This window comes from Pan troglodytes, chromosome 16 (assembly GCF_028858775.2).
Source record: "Pan troglodytes isolate AG18354 chromosome 16, NHGRI_mPanTro3-v2.0_pri, whole genome shotgun sequence".
In the NCBI taxonomy this organism is placed as follows: Eukaryota; Metazoa; Chordata; class Mammalia; order Primates; family Hominidae; genus Pan; species Pan troglodytes.
In genome coordinates this window covers 13,211,491-13,231,318 of record NC_072414.2, presented here as the reverse complement: position 1 = coordinate 13,231,318, position 19,828 = coordinate 13,211,491, and the positions used below count along the sequence as shown (strand labels likewise).

The 19,828-nt window shown below is 38.5% G+C and overlaps 1 protein-coding gene across 1 annotated transcript in view; it reads left to right on the top strand.

Annotated features, from left to right (window-relative positions):
* LOC112204120 (uncharacterized) overlaps positions 1 to 19,828 on the top strand; it is a 41,958-nt gene that overhangs the window by 18,760 nt on the left and 3,370 nt on the right. The gene's annotated exons all lie outside the window — the stretch shown is intronic.

The window sequence follows — 19,828 nt, the reverse complement described above, 5'->3', positions numbered from 1 at the left end:
ATGTGACGAGATGAAATGACAATGAAATGAAATAATGAAATGAAATGATGAAATGGAATAATGAAATGAAATGGAAATGATGAGATGAGATGCAGTGAGTTGAAATGATGAGATGAAATGAGATGAAATGATGAAATGATGAGATGAAAAGATGAGATGAGACGAGATGTGATGAAATGATGACACGAAATGATGACATAAAATGAGATGAAATAAGACAGTGATGAAATGAGATGAGATGAAATGATGAGATGAGATGAAATGGTGAGATAAAATGATATGAAATGAGATGAAATGAGATGAAATGATGAGATGAACTGATGAGATGAAATGATGAGATGAAATGAAATAATGAAATGAAATTGAGATAAAATTGAAATGAGATGAGATGAAATAAGATGAAATTATGAAATAAAATGATGAAATTATGAGATGTGATGAGATGAAATGATGAGATGACATGAAATAATGAAATGAAATAATGAAATGAAATTGAAATGAGATGAGAAGATACGAGATGAGATGAAATGATGAGATGAAATGATGAAATGATGAGATAAGATGAAATGAGTTGATGAGATGAAATGATGAGATGAAAAGATGAGATGAAATGATGAGATGAAATGAGATGAAATGAAATTAGATGAAATGTAATGAGATGAAATGACATAATGAAATGAAAAAATGAAATGAAATAGTGAAATGAGGTGAAATTAAATGAGATGATGAAATTAAATGATGAAATGAAATAATGAAATGGAAATGAAATGGAAATGATGAGATGAGATGAAATGACGAGATGAATAATGGATGAAATGAGATGAAATGATGAGATGCAATGATGAGATGAAATGATGAGATGAGATGTAATGATGAGAGGAAATGATGAGATGTAATGAGATGAAATGAATGAGATGAAATGAAATAATGAAAGGAAATTGAGATGAGATGAAATGATGAGATAAAATGAGATGAAATAAGAAATGATGAGATGAAATGATGAAATGCTGAGGTGAGGTGAGATGAAATGAGGAGATGAAATGAGATGAAATGATGAGATGAGGTGAGATGACATGAAATGAGATGAAATGATGAAATGATGAGAAGAAATGATGAGATGAAATAAGATGAGATGAAATGATGAGATGAGATGAAATGAAGTGAAATGAAATGAAATTGAAATGAGATGAGATGAAATGAGATAAAATTATGAGATGAAATGATGAGAAGAAATGAGATGAAATGATGAGATGATGAGATTAAATGATGAGATGAAATGATGAGAAGAAATGAGATGAAATGATGAGATGATGAGATTAAATGATGAGATGAAATGATGAGAAGAAATGAGATGAAATGAGATGATGAGATTAAATGATGAGATGAAAAATGATGAGATGAAAAATGAGATAAAATGAGATGAATTGAAATGAGATGAAATAATGAAATGAGATGAAATGAAATGATGAAATGAAATGATGATATTGAAATGAAATTGAAAGATGAGATGAAATGATGAAATGTTGAAATGAAATGATGAAATGAAGAGATGTGGTGAGATGAAATGATGAGCTGAAATGATGAGATGAAATGAAATGAGATTAAATGAGATGAAAAATGATGAGATGAAAAATGATGAGATAGGGAGGAGCCAAGATGGCCAAATAGGAACAGCTCCGGTTTACAACTCCCAGCGTGAGCAACGCAGAAGACGGGTGATTTGTACATTTCCATCTGTGGTACCAGGTTCATCTCACTAGGGAGTGCCAGACAGTGGGCGCAGGTCAGTGGGTGCGCGCACCGTGCGCAAGCCGAAGCAGGGCGAGGCATTGCCTCACTTGGGAAGCGCAAGGGGTCAGGGAGTTCCCTTTCTGAGTCAAAGAAAGGGGTGACGGACAGCACCTGGAAAATCGGGTCACTCCCACCTGAATACTGCGCTTTTCCAACGGGCTTAACGGCGCACCACGAGATTATATCCTGCACCTGGCTCGGAGGGTCCTACGCCCACGGAGTCTCGCTGATTGCTAGCACAGCAGTCTGAGATCAAACTGCAAGGCGGCAGTCAGACTGGGGGAGGGGCGCCCGCCATTGCCCAGGCTTGCTTAGGTAAACAAAGCAGCCAGAAAGCCCGAACTGGGTGGAGCCCACCACAGCTCAGGGAGGCCTGCCTGCCTCTGTAGGCTCCACCTCTGGGGGCAGGGCACAGACAAACGAAAAGACAGCAGTAACCTCTGCAGACTTAAATGTCCCTGTCTGACAGCTTTGAAGAGAGCAGTGGTTCTCCCAGCACGCAGCTGGAGGTCTGAGAACGGGCAGACTGCCTCCTCAAGTGGGTCCCTGACCCCCGAGCAGCCTAACTAGGAGGCACCCCCCAGCAGGGGCACACTGACACCTCACACGGCAGAGTACTCCAACAGACCTGCAGCTGAGGGTCCTGTCTGTTAGAAGGAAAACTAACAAACAGAAAGGACATCCACACCAAAAACCCATCTGTACATCACCATCATCAAAGACCAAAAGTAGATAAAACCACAAAGATGGGGAAAAAACAGAACAGAAAAACTGGAAACTCTAAAAAGCAGAGCACCTCTCCTCCTCCAAAGGAATGCAGTTCCTCACCAGCAACGGAACAAAGCTGGATGGAGAATGACTTTGACGAGCTGAGAGAAGAAGGCTTCAGATGATCAAATTACTCAGAGCTACAGGAGGACATTCAAACCAAAGGCAAAGAAGTTGAAAATTTAGAAAAAAATTTAGAAGAATGTATAACTAGAATAACCAATACAGAGAAGTGCTTAAAGGAGCTGATGGAGCTGAAAACCAAGGCTCGAGAACTACGTGAAGAATGCAGAAGCCTCAGGAGCCGATGCGATCAACTGGAAGAAAGGGTATCAGCGATGGAAGATGAAATGAATGAAATGAAGTGAGAAGGGAAGTTTAGAGAAAAAAGAATTTAAAAAAATGAGCAAAGCCTCCAAGAAATATGGGACTATGTGAAAAGACCAAATCTACATCTGATTGGTGTACCTGAAAGTGATGGGGAGAATGGAACCAAGTTGGAAAACACTCTGCAGGATATTATCCAGGAGAACTTCCCCAATCTAGCAAGGCAGGCCAACATTCAGATTCAGGAAATACAGAGAACGCCACAAAGATACTCCTCGAGAAGAGCAACTCCAAGACACATAATTGTCAGATTCACCAAAGTTGAAATGAAGGAAAAAATGTTAAGGGCAGCCAGAGAGAAAGGTCAGGTTACCCACAAAGGGAAGCCCATCAGACTAACAGCGGATCTCTCGGCAGAAACCCTACAAGCCAGAAGAGAGTGGGGGCCAATATTCAACATTCTTAAAGAAAAGAATTTTCAACCCAGAATTTCATATCCAGCCAAACTAAGCTTCATAAGTGAAGGAGAAATAAAATACTTTACAGACAAGCAAATGCTGAGAGATTTTGTCACCACCAGGCCTCCCTTACAAGAGCTCCTGAAGGAAGCACTAAACATGGAAAGGAACAACCGGTACCAGCCGCTGCAAAATCATGCCAAAATGTAAAGACCATTGAGACTAGGAAGAAACTGCATCAACTAACGAGCAAAATAACCAGCTAACATCATAATGACAGGATCAAATTGACACATAACAATATTAACTTTAAATGTAAATGGACTAAATACTCCAATTAAAAGACACAGACTGGCAAATTGGATAAAGAGTCAAGACCCATCAGTGTGCTGTGTTCAGGAAACCCATCTCATGTGCAGAGACACACATAGGCTCAAAATAAAAGGATGCAGGAAGATCTACCAAGCCAATGGAAAAGAAAAAAAAGGCAGGGGTTGCAATCCTAGTCTCTGAAAAAACAGACTTTAAACCAACAGAGATCAAAAGAGACAAAGAAGGCCATTACATAATGGTAAAGGGATCAATTCAACAAGAAGAGCTAACTATCCTAAATATATATGCACCCAATACAGGAGCACCAAGATTCATAAAGCAAGTCCTGAGTGACCTACAAAGAGACTTAGACTCCCACACATTAATAATGGGAGACTTTAACACCCCGCTGTCAACATTAGACAGATCAATGAGACAGAAAGTCAACAAGGATACCCAGGAATTGAACTCAGCTCTGCACCAAGCAGACCTAATAGACATCTACAGAACTCTCCACCCCAAATCAAGAGAATATACATTTTTTTCAGCACCACACTACACCTATTCCAAAATTGACCACATACTGGGAAGTAAAGCTCTCCTCAGCAAATGTAAAAGAACAGAAATTATAACAAACTATCTCTCAGACCACAGTGCAATCAAACTAGAACTCAGGATTAAGAATCTCACTCAAAACCGCTCAACTACATGGAAACTGAACAACCTGCTCCTGAATGACTACTGGGTACATAACGAAATGAAGGCAGAAATAAAGATGTTCTTTGAAACCAACGAGAACAAAGACACAACATACCAGAATCTCTGGGACGCATTCAAAGCAGTGTGTAGAGGGAAATATATAGCACTAAATGCCCACAAGAGAAAGCAGGAAAGATCCAAAATTGATACCCTAACATCACAATTAAAAGAACTAGAAAAGCAAGAGCAAACACATTCAAAAGCTAGCAGAAGGCAAGAAATAACTAAAATCAGAGCAGAACTGAAGGAAATAGAGACACAAAAAACCCTTCAAAAAATTAATGAATCCAGGAGCTGGTTTTTTGAAAGGATCAACAAAATTGATAGACCGCTAGCAAGACTAATAAAAAAAGAAGAATCAAATAGACGCAATAAAAAATGATAAAGGGGATGTCACCACCGATCCCACAGAAATACAAACTACCATCAGAGAATACTACAATCACCTCTATGCAAATAAACTAGAAAATCTAGAAGAAATGGATAAATTCCTCAACACATACAATCTCCCAAGACTAAACCAGGAAGAAGTTGAATCTCTGAATAGACCAATAACAGGAGCTGAAATTGTGGCAATAATCAATAGCTTACCAACCAAAAAGAGTCCAGGACCAGATGAATTCACAGCCGAATTCTACCAGAGGTACAAGGAGGAACTGGTACCATTCCTTCTGAAACTATTCCAATGAATAGAAAAAGAGGGAATCCTCCCTAACTCATTTTATGAGGCCAGCATCATTCTGATACCAAAGCCAGGCAGAGACACAACAAAAAAAGAGAATTTTAGACCAATATCCTTGACGAACATTGATGCAAAAATCCTCAATAAAATACTGGCAAAACGAATCCTGCAGCACATCAAAAAGCTTATCCACCATGATCAAGTGGGCTTCATCCCTGGGATGCAAGGCTGTTCCAATATACGCAAATCAATAAATGTAATCCAGCATATAAACAGAGCCAAAGACAAAAACCACATGATTATCTCAATAGATGCAGAAAAAGCCTTTGACAAAATTCAACAACCCTTCATGCTAAAAACTCTCAATAAATTAGGTATTGATGGGACGTATTTCAAAATAATAAGAGCTATCTATGACAAACCCACAGCCAATATCATACTGAATGGGCAAAAACTGGAAGCATTCCCTTTGAAAACTGGTACAAGACAGGGATGCCTTCTCTCACCACTCCTATTCAACATAGTGTTGGAAGTTCTGGCCATGGCAATTAGGCAGGAGAAGGAAATAAAGGGTATTCAATTAGAAAACGAGAAAGTCAAATTGTCCCTGTTTGCAGACGACATGATTGTATATCTAGAAAAGCCCATTGTCTCAGCCCAAAATCTCCTTAAGCTGATAAGCAACTTCAGCAAAGTCTCAGGATACAAAATCAATGTACAAAAATCACAAACATTCTTATACACCAACAACAGACAAACAGAGAGCCAAATCATGAGTGAACTCCCATTCACAATTGCTTCAACCTCTTCAAGGAGAACTACAAACCACTGCTCAATGAAATAAAAGAGGATACAAACAAATGGAAGAACATTCCATGCTCATGGGAAGGAAGAATCAATATCGTGAAAATGGCCATACTGCCCAAGGTAATTTACAGATTCCATGCCATCCCCATCAAGCTACCAATGACTTTCTTCAAAGAGTTGGAAAAAACTACTTTAAAGTTCATATGGAACCAAAAAAGAGCCTGCATCGCCAAGTCAATCCTAAGCCAAAAGAACAAAGCTGGAGGCATCACACTACCTGACTTCAAACTATACTACAAGGCTACAGTAACCAAAACAGCATGGTACTGGTACCAAAACAGAGACATAGATCAATGGAACAGAACAGAGCCCTCAGAAATAACGCCGCATATCTACAACTATCTGATCTTTGACAAACCTGAGAAAAACAAGCAATGGGGAAAGGATTCCCTATTTAATAAATGGTGCTGGGAAAACTGGCTAGCCATATGTAGAAAGCTGAAACTGGATCCCTTCCTTACACCTTATATGAAAATCAATTCAAGATGGATTAAAGACTTAAATGGTAGACCTAAAACCATAAAAACCCTAGAAGAAAACCTAGGCATTACCATTTAGGACATAGGCATGGGCAAGGACTTCATGTCTAAAACACCAAAAGCAATGGCAACAAAAGCCAAAATTGACAAATGGGATCTAATTAAACTAAAGAGCTTCTGCATGGCAAAAGAGATTACCATCAGAGTGAACAGGCAACCTACAAAATGGGAGAAAATTTTCACAACCTACTCATCTGACAAAGGGCTAATATCCAGAATCTACAATGAACTCAAACAAATTTACAAGAAAAAAACAAACAACCCCATCAAAAAGTGGGGAAAGGACATGAACAGACACTTCTCACAAGAAGACATTTATGCAGCCAAAAAACACATGAAAAAATGCTCATCATCACTGGCCATCAGAGAAATGCAAATGAAAACCACAATGAGATACCATCTCACACCAGTTAGAATGGCCATCATTAAAAAGTCAGGAAACAACAGGTGCTGGAGAGGATGTGGAGAAGTAGGAACACTTTTACACTGTTGGTGGGACTGTAAACTAGTTCAACCATTGTGGAAGTCAGTGTGGCGATTCCTCAGGGATCTAGAACTGGAAATACCAATTGACCCAGCCATCCCATTACTGGGTATATACCCAAAGGACTATAAATCATGCTGCTATAAAGACACGTGCACATATATGTTTATTGCGGCATTATTCACAATAGCAAAGACTTGGAACCAACCCAAATGTCCAACAATGATAGACTGGATTAAGAAAATGTGGCACATATACACCATGGAATACTATGCAGCCATAAAAAATGGTGAGTTCATGTCCTTTGTAGGGACATGGATGAAATTGGAAATCATCATTCTCAGTAAACTATCACAAGAACAAAAAACCAAACACCGCATATTCTCACTCATAGGTGGGAATTGAACAATGAGATCACATGGACACAGGAAGGTGAATATCACACTCTGGGTACTGTTGTGGGGTGGGGGGAGGGGGGAGGGATGGCATCAGGAGATATACCTGATGCTAGATGACGAGTTAGTGGGTGCAGCGCACCAGCATGGCACCTGTATACACATGTAACTAACCTGCACAATGTGCACATGTACCCTAAAACTTAAAGTAAAATAAAAAAAGAAAAAAAAGAAAAATGATGAGATGAAATGTTGAGATGAAATGAGATGAGACGAATTGAGATGAGATGAGATGAAATAATGAAACTAGGTGAAATAATGAAATGAAATGAAACGAAATAATGAAATGAAATTGAAATGTGATGAGAAGAAATGTTGAGATGAAATGTTGAAATGAAAGGAGGAAATGATGAGATGAGATGAAATGATGAGATGAGATGAAATGATGAGATGAAAAATGATATGAAAAATGATGAGATGAAAATATGAGATGAAATGACATAATGAAATAAACGAGATTAGATGAAATGAAATGAAATAGTGAAATGAAATGATGAAATGAAATAATGAAAATGAAATGGAGATGAGATGAGATTTGATGAAAAGATGAGATGAAATTATGAGACGATATGATGAGATAGGATGGGATGAGATAAAATGATGAGATGAAATGATGAAATGAGATGAAATGATGAGATGAAATGATGAGGTGAAGTGATGCACTGTCACGTGTGTGTCTATTCTTTTTCCCAACCAACAAAAATTATAATTCATTAATTTTAATTTTATTATTTAACAATATTCTTAAGAGTTGAAGGAAAAATCTACATTATGGGTTATAATCTTAAGTATAAATAATACATAAATATATTAAAACTTACAAAGAATATGTTTTGGAATCGAATATACCATGCTTCTGTGATGACAGTTGTTTCATGCTGGTTGTCACAATTTTACGTGAAAAACTAATGAAAAAATGTTTTTAACTGTTTCTAAAAATAAGTTTCCAAAACAGTTTTACATTCGAAATATGAAAAAGATGTCTTTGTGTTCCTTAATCTGATGAGATTTTCACACTCTGCACATGATAATTGTTAGATTTGTATTGTGTTGATAAATTGTATATCAAATAAAAAATGTTATTACCTCTTAAATTAGGATTTTTAGGTGATATAGGTAGAAAGGAAGGCAAGTTTTTATAACTTTGTCTAAATGAACTTTCTAAATGCCTGAGTATTAAAAGATAGCATGTCTATAAATCACAATGTATATATTACTGTATGACCTAGGACCAATCAAAACTGTTATCTCTGATAACATTATATTGTGCCCAATTTAAAATAGATATAATAATACCTCAAACATCAATCTAGGCATTGTCATTGAATATCTTAAGAATATGCAGCAAAGGTGCTTTTAAAAATACAAGCTAGTGATTGTACTAAATTTGTAAATCACATAGGATAGTGGGTCATTTTAAGAATATTAGTTATTTCAATCTATAAACTTGGATGTCTTTCCTTTTTTGTGTTTTCTTTAATTTCTTTCATTAATATTTGTCATTTTTGTTGTCAAAATCTTTTACTTCCTTGGTTAAATTTATAAGTACATTTTTGTAGCTATTGAAAAGGATTTGCTTTCTTAATTTCTTGTTTCAGCTATTTTACTATCAATATATAGAAATGCTACTGATTTAAACAGGGACAATTTGACTGTCTCCTTTCCAATTCAGATGTCCTTTATTTCTTTCTCTCATCTAATTGTCCTGGCTAAGACTTTCACTATGTGAAATATGATTGGTGAGAATAGGCATCCTTTTCTTGTTCCGGTAAAATCTTTTTCTTGTTCACAGTAAAATCTTTCACCTTTTCCACACTCAGTATGATCTTAGTTGTAGATTTGTCCTTTATGTCCTTCTGTGTTAAGGCATATATTTTCTATACTAAATTGTTGAGAGGTTTTTTGTCATGTAAGAATATTTAATTTTGCCAAACACTTTTATTGTGTTTATTAATTTAATCATATGGTTTTCAGTATATATCCAAAGGAAAGAAAATCAGTATATCAAAGAGTTACCTGCACCCCCATGTTTATTACAGCACTATTCACAATAGCCAAGATATGGAATCAACAAAAGTGTCCATCAACAGATGAATGGATAAAGAAATGTGACATACATATATAATGGATATTATTTAGTCATAATAAAGAACAAAATCCTGTTATTTGTGGCAACAAGAATGCAAGTGGAGGGCATTATGTTAGGTGAAATAAGCCTGGCATAGAAACATAAACACCACATAACTACGTGTACTCACTTATGTATGGAAGCTAAAATTTTTAATCTCATAGAAGTAGATAGTAGAGTTTTGGTTACCATATCCTGGAAAGAGTAGGAGAAAGAAGAGTATAAGAAAACTGTGGTTAATACATACAAAATTACAGCTGGAGAGAAGGAAGAAGTTCTAATTCTCTACAGCACTGTTGGGTGACTGTAGTTAATGGGAATTTATTGTGTGTTTTCAAATAACTAAAAAGATTTTGAATATTCTCACTGCAAAGAAATAATACATGATTTAGGTAATGGATATGATAATGACTCTGACTTGATCTTTACGCATTGCATAAATATATCAAAATATCACTCTGTACCCCATAACGTGCATTTATTATATGTCAATTAAAATAAATTTAAAAGACAAAAAATGAGGTAAAGGTAAATGTACAGAATTTAATTACTTTTTCTTCTATAAAACCCAAGAGTCAGTATCAAGAAGAGTCAATTTATTAGTTTTCTAAAATAAAAAAAATCAAAATGACCAAAAAAGAGCAATATCCAAGAAAACATTGAAAATGAAACACAACATTTAGTAAGAATGGAAAACTTGGGCAGTGTATCACCCTGTTCCTAGATACCGATTTACTGATGGCCATTTAAATAGAATTTTATTCTATCTAATTCATTTATACTCCCAGAGTTCGAAATTACGTTTTACCTACAATAAATGAGATAACACCTGTAAATTATATGGTACTCTGCCTAACACACGTTAATAACTCAATACATGTTAGCAATAAACTTTTAGTATAGCAAAGTATTAATTTCTCACATTGCAATTTCCTTCAAAGACATGAATACAACCTTTCTAATGACTCCTTTTTCATCAAGATACCTCTTCAAATTATTCTATTTCATTCAGTATATTATCTGTGTATACCGATATGATATTACACTTTTTTTTTTTTGAGATGGAATCTCATTCTGTTACTGATGCTGGAGTGAGGTGGCATGATCTCGGTTCACTGCAACCTCCACCTCCCAGGTTCAAGCGATTCTCCTGTCTCAGCCCCACAGGTAGCTAGGACTACAGGTGCACACCACCATGCCTGGCTAATTTTTGTATTTTTAGTACAGTCAGAGTTTTACCGTGTTGTCCAGGCTGGTCTCGAACTCCTGACCTCAGGTGATCCACCCACCATGGCCTCCCAAAGTGCTGGGATTACAGGCATAAGCCACCGCACCCAGCCTGATATTGCACTCTTGGATTTTGAACACTGAATATCTTTTTGAAAGATTACACCTCTTTACCTCTTTGTGCTTCAGAAATTATTTTCCTTCAAGTGTTCTAAGAGTTTAATGAAGAATGAAGTCATGTTTTATCACTTTTGTCCTTAAAGATTTCAGACATGCTGAAACTGAGTGAAGTATCATTTGCTACCAGATAGATTAATTATCTCTAGTTGTAGGCATGGATACATCTTTAATGGTATATCTTGGGTTATTGTCTTATTTTTGATGCAGTATTCTATAAATAATTTATTAAACCTGGCATCCTTGGGTGAGCATGGATTTTTCAACTTTGGTGTTATATTGTGTTTGCTTTTAAAAACTGCTTTTGAGGCCAGGTATGGTGGCTCTTGCCCATATCCAGCACTTTGGGAGGCCAAGGTGGGCGGATTACCTCAGGTCAGGAGTTCAAGACCAGCCTGGTCAACATGGCAAAACCATGTCTCTACTAAAAACACAAAATTAGCCAGGCATGGTGATGCATGCTTGTAGTCCTAACCACTCGAGAGGCTGAGGCAAGAGAATCACCTGAACCTGGGAGGCAAAGGTTGCTAGGTTGCTGTGAGCCAGATTCGCACCATTGCCCTCCAGCCTGGGTGAAAAGAGCAAAACTCTGTCTCAAAAAAAAAAAACCCCCACCAAAAACTGCTTTTGAATGGAGTTGTACATACAATTTTTATGAAAAAAATTATCAAGTGCATAATAGAAAAACCAATAATACTCCAGGCACAAGTTAGTACTAAAAAAAAATATGTTGAGTATTCTCTAATACAACTTGCTTTTTCCCTTCATGAACAATTTGCGTTTTACTGAGAAGACTCATTGTTTGTGGTAGACATTAGACTACAGATGAATATGTACTTTAAACACTCTTAGTTGCTTTCTTAATTTTATATCTGCTGCTTTATGCTTCTGTTTATTTTCATTCTTTCCAATGTCTACCTTCTAGTAAATTTGAATATTTTAATCCAAGTTTATATACTATTTAATATTGCTTGTATAGTTTAGTATTTTTAAGACTCAAAAAGTTTTACAGAAAGAAGAAAAAGATCAACATGTTATTAATCATTTAAAGATCACTTTAAAACTTTTGACCTTTATATTTTAATGAATAAAATGTTAGTAGTTATTAGTATAAAATAATTTATGTCTTTTGGACTTAGCTTCCAGTATTTCTTTTTTAATAAAGAAAATAATTATTCTCTTGCAATATACTATGTTTATCTGGGTTTTGAAAAATGATGTTTCCTAATATGAGAAAGCCATTTACATTTTTAAATCTACAAAAGCAAATGGAATGGTACTAAATTATTTACATAATAATGTTTAGATGGTGGCCCTTATACCATTCTTTCTATAATTCCTACAGAGTTGGGGATATGCAATCCTAGAATATTTCTGGGAGCTAATCCTTTAGCTTGATGAATGAAACAAGACTTTTAAATAAAATTAAACTTTCAAATTTTCCAGGTAATGGGCCTGTCTTTTAATTCAATGGATATGCAGTATAATGCATTATCCCCTGTTCATTGGGTAATAAGTTCTCATTCTTACCTTATAATACTCAAAATGTCCTTTAATTTTTAATTTTTGATAGTCATATCATTATCCCTAGGTATTTTAGCTTCTATCTTAAATTCTAAAATGATTTTGAAACAGGAGAAAGTATTCTTTATTACTATATATATTAAACATCATGGTTTTCAAATTTAACTGCAAATGTATCTTTTCATTGCTTCTTGATGACGCCCTTCACCCTATCCATATTGTCACTACCAAGTGGTGATTACTTTTCAGGTTCACATACTTATTCTTCAGAAAAATCTTGTCTGTGCCTTATAAAGAATATGATTGTTGGCATTCAAAAGCCAGCGAAGTATACATTATTAGCCTGTTGCCTAACTCATTTCTTTAAGAAACTACACTAATTACCCACATACTTATGTTTTTATTTCCTCATTATTTCTGGAGAAAACAAATACTGCTAACATGATATTTGTAAGACAGAAAAAAGTCTTTTCTTGAAAAGTGCTGTCATTGTAGTACTAACTTATAGTATCAACTTCTTTATCAACTCCTTATACACTTTTTATTCTGAGAGAAATAAAAAAGCTAAAAGTGAAATGACTTTTTTTACTCTCCATATTATAAGCACCCATCTTGGTAATTTAGGGTCTTTATAGTTAGGGTAAGTTGTGTCATACCGAGGTTACAAAATAAAAAGTATTTTGTCTCTTTGGGCCTTTCCTTATTCAGTAATACTGTCAGTTTGGCTTTTTTTGTAGGTCAACTTATTGAACTCAGTATTCTGAAATAATATGTTTACTATCTTTTGATAAGCATTTAAAATATTAGATTTATTGTTATTCTTCTGCCGTTATTGAGCTGGAAGAATAATTGTTTCACTCCACAAAAGCCAAGTTGTGGAGAAAAACACGTAGACATTCAACTGCAAAGCAGAGAAACTTGACTATTTTCTGCAATTTTAAAGTGTATATTGAATAAAACCATCTTTTTATTTTCTTTTTTGCTCACTGGCAAATATTAACAACATCAAATGTATTATTGTAATGTTATCTAGTTAAAAATCTCAAAAAGTTTTCATAATTACCATTTTAAAATATATAAATAGGGGACCTAATGTTAATTTTTATTGTCTGAGACCATGTCTGTTATTTCACTCTTTAAATTCAGTTAGTAATGCAGAGCCTACCACTTAGTAGATACTCAAAAATTATTTGCTGAATAAAAAAAGGTTAAACATGTAATATATACAAAATGTACTGGAAAAAATGCACCAATTTTGTTATACCAGTTTAATGTAAATATTGCCTTTAAAAGATAATATAGTTTTCAGGTGTCTACAGTGATTTTGTAATATTTGTGCACATATAAAATAATATTTCCAAAAATGTAATCCAGTGGGGAAATATACTTTCTAAATTCTAGATTTATAATTTAGGGTTTAAATTATAAAATCATTAAATAAGACACAAGTGAAATATAATCAAATATCCCCTTGGAAAAAAATTAAGTGGCCTCTAAAGTGAGGTATTAATATATGTAATTTTACAATCCTCTAGTGATAGAATTAAATACACCACCAAATTGATTAACTCCTACAGTGTTAAAAGAGAAGCACTAACAATGCCAGTGACCATGTAACATGGATTTAAGCTACAAGTCATAGAAATGTGATGAGAAGCCTCAGCGCTGTAAAACAGAGGGTGGAGGAAAGCTTTTCCTCTCTCAAATGAGCTTTGCGAGGTATACTTCTTGAAGGATAGGAAGTTGAAGTGTTCAGGACTTTTATGTCTATTCTACTTTGGCTTAGTTTACATGATTCTTAGTTTATTAGCCTAGAAATGGCCAAGAAAAATTAAGGTTCAATAATTAGTTATAAATATGAAATATCCCCAATTTTTAAGATAAAAACAACTTCTAAATGTATTTGTCTGTAAAAATTGTGTATATTTTTACAGAACATCTAGTTCTTTCTTTTTTAATTTTTTTGTATTTTTTTATTATACTTTAAATTCTAGGGTACACATGCACAATGTGCAGGTTTGTTGCATATGTATACATGTGCCATGTTGGTGTGCTGCATCCATTAACTCATTTATATTAGGCATATCTCCTAATGCTATCCCTCCCCCCTCCCCCCACCCCACAACAGGCCCTGGTGTGTGATGTTCCCCTTCCTGTGTCCAAGTGTTCTCATTGTTCAATTCCCACCTATGAGTGAGAACATGCGGTGTTTGGTTTTTTGTCCTTGCGATAGTTTGCTGAGAATGATGGTTTCCAGCTTCATCTGTGTCCCTACAAAGGACATGAACTCATCATTTTTTATGGATGCATAGTATTCCATGGTGTATATGTGCCACATTTTCTGAATCCAGTCTATAATTGTTGGATATTTGGGTTGGTTGCAAGTCTTTGCTATTGTGAATAGTGCCGCAATAAACATACGTGTGCATGTGTCTTTATAGCAGCACGATTTATAATCCTTTGGGTATATACCCAGTAGTGGGATGGCTGGGTGAAATGGTATTTCTAGTTCTAGATCCCTGAGGAATGGCCACACTGTCTTCCACAGTGGTTGAACTAGTTTACAGTCCCACCAACAGTGTGAAAGTGTTCCTATTTCTCCACATCCTCTCCAGCACCTGTTGTTTCCTGACTTTTTATTGATCACCATTTTAACTGGTGTGAGATGGTGTCTCATTGTGGTTTTGATTTGCATTTCTCTGATGGGTCTATTTCTTTAAAACAAAGGGAGGGGAGTCTCTCATTTACATTAGTTTTTTTCATAGCCTTTTGAACTTTGCAATTTCTATGTTTCAGAACCGATTTCTTACAGTTTTTCTATGCTAAACTCTGTCCTAGTCAGTTCTAGAGTGTATGAAGAACCAAATGATGTAATTGTATGCGACCTGGCTGTAGTGGAACAAATTTGACTCTAAAGTATGCAGGCTCTAATTTTCCTGTCTGGTTTTGGTAAGTATTCCTTACATAGGTTTTTTCTTTGAAAATCTGGGATTGAGAGGTTGATGAATGAAAATTAATCCTTTCACTTTGTTGTATATAGGTTTGCAATAATTAGGTCAGAGTGGAGTTTTAAGGTCATGAAGGGGTCTGATGACTTACAAATAATGGGCTCTGATTGGGCACCTACTCATCTGAGTTCCTTCCATTTGACCTAATTAAGCTCGTGAAATTTACACTAAGCCATGAGCTCATCTTTAAAAAGTTTTATTAAAAGATTTTCAGCTGTTCCAAATGGCACTTATTAGTGGAATGTGTTTTAAAGTATCATATCAGATGAATGAAAGGTATTTGATCCGTTTCCTTAATAACAAAATGATGGTTTGGAAAAATAGGATACAGTGTAACCACAGTGCTATTATTAGGCTTTCTTGTTAAACATAGGTCTAAGCCTAAGTATGTCAATACAACAAATACTTATTGTTTCATTTCTAGTAATGAAAAAAAAAGTCTTTCTGGCATAAGGATGATTTTCATCTGGTTATTTTGAAACATTTTTGTAAAATAAATTTACATCTGTAAAGAACATTTTTATTTGTAAGGAGGGGTATGTCTCTGTGCACTGGAAGAGAGAGAGGACTAAATCACTGGGAAGTCTTATGATAAAGAAGCCATTGGCTTAAATCAGCAAAGCAAGCCGTCCCTTGCTTTAAGGTGTTTTTCCTGGCCATCCTGTCTTGACTAGAACTTTACCTACACCTTCCTTTTTGGTTTAGGCAAATTATAGTATCTAAAACTGAAGTCTCAGCTCTGTGTCTTTGAGATATAAATGTTCTACCATGTCTTCTCTGGAACCTGATAACTGTCTATCTCTTTAAAATGCAAGTCTAGGGAGATGACTCATCAGAAAAAGAAGAAAAAAGAGGTATTTGGAAATTGTGCAAATTAAAGAAGCCCCTGATGCCAAAGTCTACACATTCCTGAGTGAGTCAGTTCTGGCCAGTTCTAGCTGGATCAAGAGAGCTCTGCTGGGCAGGCCTGAAGAGAATCTGGATGGCAGACACCTGAGGAGCCAGGTGCCTGAAACTTCCTCCATCTGCTTGAGGAGCGCCAAAGCCCAGGTGCTGGCTGGACAACCCCTTCTGGCTGCCTAAGCAGGTGGCAGAAGAAGGAAACAAGGTCAGAGGCAGAGTGTTGAACCCTGCCTCCCAGGTGGGTGGAAGACGCCTGTCGCCAAACTAGGGCCCAGCTTGCCGGGTGAGATGGGTGAACTGGTGATCCCCCGAGAGAGTGGATGTCAGAACTACATGTTTCCGGACTTCACCTCAGCCAGCGAAGGAGAGAGAGGGTTAATGTTAACTGCACGAGGCCCACTCTAGCCTTAAATTCTGTAATTCAAACCCTTCCCTTGGAGACAAAACAAACATGACAAGGAATTCTGAGGTCAGGGGACAAGAATCACAAGTTCCCTAGTGGGAGACTGAGGAGGCAGTGTCCTTCCTGCCCTTGGTCTACTGGCTAAGAACCTTCCTCAGCCTGACCTTTGCACATTGCACTTTCAGCTCTGTTTGCAATTTTCCTCCTTTAGTGCTGAGGGAATCCCAGTGTTCAATCCTGAAATCTATAGGTTCCTAATGGGTGGTTAAAAAAAACCTCAGCGAGAGAAGCAGAAAATGTTTCCTCTTCCTGAAAAACTGTAGAAAGGCAGGCACCATTCTGGGTGAGGACATGGTCCTTGCAAATGTCTTTGTGGTTTTTTTGTTTTGTTTTGTTTTTTGTTTTTTTTTTGAGATGAAGTTTTGCTCTTGTTGCCCAGACTGGAGTGCAGTGGTGTGATCTCTGCTCATTGCAACCTCTGCCTCCTGGGTTCAAGCAGTTCTCCTACCTCAGCCTCCCAAGTAGCTGGAATTACAGGCACCTGCCACCACACCTGGCTAATTTTTTGTATTTTTAGTAGAGATGGGGTTTTGCCATGTTGGCCATGTTGGTCTTGAACTCCTGACCTCAAGTGAGCCACCCGCTTCTGCCTCCCAAAGTGCTGGGATTACAGGAGTGAGCCACCGCATCCAGCCTGCAAACATCTTTAAAGACAGCATGTTTCAGAGGCTGTGACAGTGCCCTGTGAACATGCCAATTCTCGCAGTCCCAGGAGCTCTGAGGAGCAGGCCCGGCTCCTTGCCAGGCTGATGGTACTGAAACTCTGCTCTCCAAGACATAACCTGATGGCCGTGCAAGATTTCTTAATCGACTGTGGACTGTGAGAGTCTGCATCTCATTTTAATTAAGATGGGAAAAGAAAGAAAAAAAGAGCAACTCCCAGGTTATAGAGAAACTGGATTTTAGTATAATATTCACGTGTAGCTTTGCTAATAATAACAAACCTTTCCCCTCCCAAATGGTAAACACTTGCACTGCCTATTATACAAAAATTCAACCACCCTCTCTGTTCCCCCGATATCTCCTCCCCAGTGACCCCCCTTTCATGCGGCCTCATGAGCCTGGCCAGTGGTGAATAGCACTTTCATGGGCATGAGACTCCACGTGAGTGGGACTCAGCTGGGACCCCTCTCCACGTGGGAGCTGGAGAAGCCACCCTAGTAGCAGCTCAAAGTGTCCGTGATGTCCCTGCTGCTGAGGTAGGGGCCGCCTCTGAGCTGGTATCGGGGTGTGAGCTGCTGCTGGTAGTGGGCTCTGCCCTGAGGGCCTGGTGGCTGGTCAGAACGGCAGGCACACATGGGTGACTCCCCAGGAACTCAGGCCACCTCCCCATCACAGCCCTACACCGTGTGCTCCAGGCATGTGCTGAGTGCCTGGTCAATCACCAGTGCCCTATTGATCCCAGTCTCCAGAGAGATCATTTAGTGTCACTCCACAGGGGGAAACTGAGGCCCAGAGAAGTAAGGTGACTCTCCCCAGTCACAGGGCTGGTCAGCAGTAGGATGGGAGGCTGGTCCCTTGCTGTCTGACTCCCTGAGCCCACCCATATCCCAAGGCAGCCAACCTCTGCCCGCCCTGGTTCAGGCCCCGACTGGCCCCTGTGGTTGGTGATGTCTATCTTCCTGGCCTTTGTGCTCCCAGCCAACTGGGATGGAGCCTCCAGCTGGCATGACATGTTGTAGCTATGGACAGAAGAGTGGCTGTGAGCTGCCAGGAATCTCACCAGGGTCCCCTCCCAGGGCCTGTCCAGAGTGAGGTCTGGGTACCCCAGGCATTGCCAGACCACAGGATCTGATGTTGGCCAAGAGGCCATGGCCACAGGCTTTCTGAGGCTGGCCCCCAGGGAGAGTTCAATCCTACTATCCCAATTCCTGCCCTGGCCTTACCTCTCAGTCTCACCGAGCCGCTTCATGGTCCCAAACCAGGACCCAAAGTGCTGCTTGGGCTCAAGGTTGTAAATATTTGCAGCCAACTGGAGCAGCGGACCTCCTTGCTTACTTTGAATTCCTGGGTCCAGAGGGAAAAACTGGGTGGTGACAGGGACTGGACAGGGATGCCACAGGGGCCCTGTGGGGCTGTTAGATCGGGTGGTGGCCAGTCTTTGCTCATAGGGGACCCCCTCCTCCTCTCCAGTCCTGTCCCCACCTGTTCTCAGAGCTGGCTCAAACAGCAGCTCCTCCAGGAAGGTGTCCTTGGTTTCAACCTGGTACTCCCACCTGCAGGTCTTCCTGGAGTGTCTCCTCTTTCTCTCTGTCTCCCCATAAATCTAAGATGAGGGGGATGGATTTGCCCACCGCTACTCACCGTATGACTCTTGTGAGGTTGATCAGCCTCCCCTAGAAGGCCAACAGCTGAAGTCCATCAGAAAGGGTCCTCTGGCCCAGAGCCAGCCCCTGCCCACCCCTGTCATGCTGCACCCAGGGTGCAAGCCCCAGATCAGGTCTGGGTGACAGGAGGGTTATAGAGGGGCTGAGGCTCAGGGGCCTTCTAGCCTAACTTGTCTGGAGACAGTTGGGGAAACTGAGACCCCAAGCAGGGAGGTATGGCTCCGAGAGATTATTCTCATTAACCTGGAACATTTTTGCAAGCTGTTAGGTATAGGAAGTCTGTCACAGGTAAGAGAAATGCTTTTTGAGAGCATGAGAGACAGCAGGGTTGTGACAATATTGAAACACCACCTGCAGATTCACCAATTGCCACCACCGGGAGCCCCCTGAGTGTCATTGCAGATGCACAGCCCTCCCCTGCAACCCCTGGACCTCCCCATGGTCTGGCACCTAAAGAGTTATGCCTCATGGCAGGAATCAGGGCCCTCAGGATGCCCTGCCCACTCCAAGGTCTGCCTCTGCTCTGATTGGTCACTGACATTCAGATTGTCACCCAAATATAAGGACATTAGCAGAAAGACTCATTCAATACAAGTGGACTCAGACATAGATAGGAATTGGGTTGCAAA